This window comes from Symsagittifera roscoffensis, chromosome 1, assembly GCF_963678635.1.
Source record: "Symsagittifera roscoffensis chromosome 1, txSymRosc1.1, whole genome shotgun sequence".
Lineage (NCBI taxonomy): Eukaryota > Metazoa > Xenacoelomorpha > Acoela > Convolutidae > Symsagittifera > Symsagittifera roscoffensis.
In genome coordinates this window covers 87,314,282-87,319,307 of record NC_087062.1, presented here as the reverse complement: position 1 = coordinate 87,319,307, position 5,026 = coordinate 87,314,282, and the positions used below count along the sequence as shown (strand labels likewise).

Genomic DNA, 5,026 nt, shown 5'->3' with positions numbered 1-5,026 from the left:
AAAATCGGTGAAAAAACTTTCAGTTAAGTCCAGTTTTGAGCAAACCAAGTAATCGGGTAATGTTCATTAAATAAAAATGGGTCATCTAGCCAGCGAAATTTTAATTTCAGTAAAAAAATACTAGTTTGAGCGCTTCCTAGTTTGGCAAGAAAAAATACTAGTTTGGCGAGAGAGTTTTCAAAATATTTTTTGATTGTTTATCGTTTTCTGAAGAGAACTGTTGTCGTTAATCTAGATTTCACTAACTTTTTACGCATTTGCATAGTTCTATCATCACACTGCTCAAAAAATGACAATATTTTGAAGAAACCAAATCTTTGTTGTGTAGTTTTTTAAGAATGTGGTCGAAATTTTCTGTGCTACTTACACTGCAACCGGCTATTCTTGCTTTGATATGCAAATGTTTGGTCAAAACTTTCCAAAAAGTGTCTAAAAATGGCACTTCTAACCTGTTTTTTTTTCAGATACTTGCCAGTGGCGCAGAAAAATTAGTCAAAATAGGGTCATTACAAATGTTTGAAAACTAGGGTCATTACAAATGTTTGAAAAGGGTTCGGAAAAATAGTTTGGGTGACTAAAAAAGTCAACAAAAACTCGAAAGTTTTTTTTCCAAAACTTGCTACCCTCGAGAAACTCCTAGCCATGCTATGTTTTGGTCAAAACCTAGCAAATAGTGCTTAAAAACCGCATTTTTGCTGAAAACAATAGTTGCCTGCGGCTTAGCATTTTTGCCAAAATGATCAATCTGGGGTTTTGGCTGGCCCCTTTGTCGAAGAACAACTGCGCACTCCACTGATTCTGCTGCTTTCAGAGAATTCAAAAAATTAAAACTTATGAAAATTATTCAGCCTTGACACATCGTAGTTACGCCAAATTTATGATCAAGCCGGGGTTTAAAAAATTATGATCAATCCGGGGCTTAGAAAATTATGATCAATCCGGGGCTTAGAAAAAACTCAAAATGGCTGAACTACAAAAGTCGACGAAATTTTTAAGCCTGTACGCTCGTCAAAAAACTCCTGCGCAAGCCATTCAACCTGCTGTTTACAGAATTATCAAAAACTAAAATTTGTAAAAATTTATTTAGCCTTGATACTTCATTGTTACGCCAAACATACACTAGCACGTTTTTTTTCTACATCAGTCACATATCATCGAACAATTCAATCAAAGTGGAAGCTCAACAAAAGAAAAATTGGGAAGTACATTTCTAAGGCCAGATATTAAACTGCAGATGACACTGTGTAGGGGGTCTGATATGAAATTATTTTAACATCTGATGACTTCAGGGATGGAACAAACTACTCACACAAACCGCGAATTGAATCAGCATTGCTCCTTTATTTGCAATATTTAATTGTCTATGAGATCGCTGTCGTGTCTGATATTAGAGTATCTGTGCCTGATATTATCCACCAACCAGATGTACTTCGACTCGGCCTCCTCCTTCGTCAACCCCTTCAATTGCTCCCATGCGTCCCACTTGGCCTTCCCTAATAGCACAAGTTAGAAGATACTACACCGCCCATGGGGCATTTAATCCTATTCCATTTAACCCGATACCATTTTACCCTACGCTATTTAACCGTATATTTAAAGCAGTTAAAACTTACCCTATCTCTTTGAAACATCCGAAATTGTCATGTCACCCGCCCGCGTTGCAGAAAAAACTAACAAACAACTTAAATTTGAGTTTTTAACAATCATGGCAAGCTTTCTCCGCATAAAATCGTCCTTTGTTTACGCAGTTTGCCGAGAATAAAAGTCACTGACGTTAATAAGGTCACTGAAAAAGTGCAATACGCACGTCAGTTGCTATGCAGCGCGGTTGTGTCAACAGTTTGATTATTGCATCACATGTAAAGAACATTACCCACGAGAATGATTGCCATGATTCCAAAGACTACTCGAATTTTAGTAGTCTGGTTAATTATTGGGGTTATTTTTTTATAATACTCGATTTTGGTTAGTTTTCAATGTGAGGGGTAGAATAATCCAATTGGAACCAGTTCAAAACAAGTATTTAATATATCAATTATATCATTGATAACAATCAATGTAAAATACTAAGAACTAACTAATCATGATCCATGACTAAAACTTACAATAATTTGTAAGGCTGAAACTATTTATAGTTTCAGCCAGAGAAGAAAAAATTTAAATTAGCAAACATTTACTCTTCCTCGCTTCTAACTTCGCAACAATATCAGCATATACTAGATTTATTGAGACTAGGAAATATAAGAGTAGGATAAGGATCGGTATTAGACTAAGAAGTTGCACGAACCTATCCAGCCGAAAATAAGATAGCGTGACGAACAGACAGTGTATTTTATCTGAAATTACTCTATGAGAAAGCCACCCCGGACTTAACTCGCAATACACGTTGTTTGTCAATATGCGTTTAAAAATTTTTGACGCTAAAAACAGAAACAATTCTTTGTACAATAAGCTCATCCAGCCTCACAAATGGGTTCAAATAAAACTGAAAAAAATCATGAATCTAACCTAAAATTTTCCAGCAGAATATGCAAATTGTTAACTATCTTCCAGTTGAGACGCCGGAGAATCAAAAAATACGCAAAAAATTTTTTCATAAACCTTACAAGGTAGATAATTTAAAAAAAAAATTGCGTGAAACAATAAAAAGGGACAAGAGAAATTATGGGCTTCCGTACCTTTGAAGTCTAGCATGAATGGTCTGGAAGTGTTCACATCTCCGACTGTGACCTGCTTGAACAGGCGTACAGGTCCAGCAGAATATCGTCTCGCGGTCTAATAGTGAAATTCTTCACCTCTTCCACTGCTTTGTTGGATGCTTCAGACATACTGGGATAGGTTATTGCTCATCTATGACAAATGAGTTACTTTATTAACGGGATGCACAATTTGTTTAAAAATAGGACAATCATTTTCATATAAAAATGTTCACATTTCTCTTCAAATTTTGAACTCAGTCAGCAGACACTTGGAAAAGATTCAAAAAACGCAAAGAAACAAAGAGATGCTCTCGAAGCTATTTGAATTTCTAGAACAATTTATGATAGGCACTGTTTTGATGAAACTAACGCAACTTGAGAAATACCAAATTTGCTCGGAAATCTGTAAATTAAATTCCAATTTCGAAAATAGATGTTGATCACGTTTTTTGTAATGATTACAATTTTGCTGATGGATAGTGAACTCAAACCGCGAAACAAAAAAATTAACCCTGAACAAACTTTAAGAAAAAAAAGCAAAAAGAGAAAAAATCATCACGAACTACAAAAAGTCTGAACTAGATTCATCGACTCTTAATAAGCTAATTTGCATTTTTAACCCAGGGGCGAAGCGGAGCTTTGCACCACCTGCGATACAACAGAAACAAAAGAAGTCGAAAGACGATGTTGGAAAAAAATTATTTCGATTGACCTAATATACTTAAATGAGTAGTTAATAAAAAATTCAAAAGTTTCTATCGAACGGTCAGAAGTTCAACAACGTGACAGCAAAATGTAGGATGTGACCACTTACGCGGAGAATATACCCAAAAACTGGTTTCTTTGTTGAAGACTTAAGCTAAGAATTGGCAGGGTAGCTTTCGAGAAAAGTCAAAAATTCCAAAAAATGGTCAAAGTTTCAAAACTTTGATATTTTTGAAGGCCATAATTTTTTCTAAAAATATTTGGGAGTTGCCCTTTATACAGATAGGCTTTCAACAAACTGTTGTTTCGATTAAGCCATTGACACCAGATTTGGCAGGATAATTATCGAGAAAATTCCAAAAAACAATCAAAAATCAAAGGTTTGAGTCTTGCGAGAATCATAGCTTTTTGTGTAGAAAAATTGGACGTAGTCAATTATGCAGAAGAGCTTCCCGCAATCAATTAGTTCAATTTAACTTATAAACTCAGAAATTGGAGGGTTCGAGAAAACCATGAAGTACCAAAAAAATGGGTCAAATATTCGAAGTCTGTGGAAACAAAAATGCTAGGAGGTTACGCAGGCACATGCGAAAGTACGCGGTCTTTCCAAGGATACCCGGTCATAGAAAATAATTAAGATATGTAATTGATAAACCAAAAATTTTTCAAAGCGTTTCAAAAAAATAAAATTAAATAAAACAAGACTGCTCGTATCAGGGCGAAGCCCTGAATGTTCCGACTGCCTTTTAAGTTTTATGCAGCAGTAATAACAAAAAAAACTAAATATAATAAGAAAATTTTTTTTTCTAAAATTTGATATTTTTTAAATCATCCCCCCCACACGTCATAATAAGTACTAATAGATAAATTTTGCTCCTATTAACAAATCAATTATGGCATATAAGCTTCCTTGAACCAATTTGGAACGATTTCTGGGACGGATTCAATCTCGCTTACGCGTTAATAGCGCGAAATATATCGCGCGTTAATTGTCCCAAATTGGCCAAAATGGCAATCTTTAAACCCCCATAACTTTACAAAAAATGATCACAGGTAAAATATCTTTTCAAATTTAAGCTCAGGACAACAAAACGTTTCGAATGATAAAAAAAAATTCCGTCAAGAATGGCTAGTTAAAAAGTCGAAATTTCTCTGAAGAAAAAAAAAACCCACCCCGAGCACAAATATTCCGTTATTTTCGTATCGAAAGTCGGAGCAAAAACTCATTTCCATAACTTTTCAGAATACCTGTTTTCCTCATACAATACTTCCAATAAAATTTGCCAAGCAAGACTTTTGATTTTAATTTAGCAGCGGAACAAAACGTTCGGAGCCGAGACAAAGCCGATGACCTTTGAGCAGAAACTACTTGAGCCGAAAAAAAGGTTTTATAAAAAACTTTTTAACGTTTCGAGTTCCAAGGATCTGAATTTAACTCTCGGCATAGCTTTTCATCTAAGTAAGCCAAGTAATCTAAGCAAGCTAAGTAGGCAAAATCTATTCATAGCAGATATGAAACAAAAAGCAAAGCCATCACAATAAGAGACAAAAAGCGAAAAATACCTGGTAATAATTTGTGGGCAAAAATCAAGTGGGCAAAAACTATTCATAAACTCCGCTTT

The 5,026-nt window shown here is 34.9% G+C and overlaps 1 pseudogene; it reads right to left on the bottom strand.

Moving 5' to 3' along the window:
* Nucleotides 1-1,117: 1,117 nt before the first annotated feature.
* On the bottom strand, nt 1,118-2,850 carry LOC134857172 (acyl-CoA-binding protein-like; annotated as a pseudogene).
* Between the last annotated feature and the right edge of the window lie 2,176 nt (nt 2,851-5,026).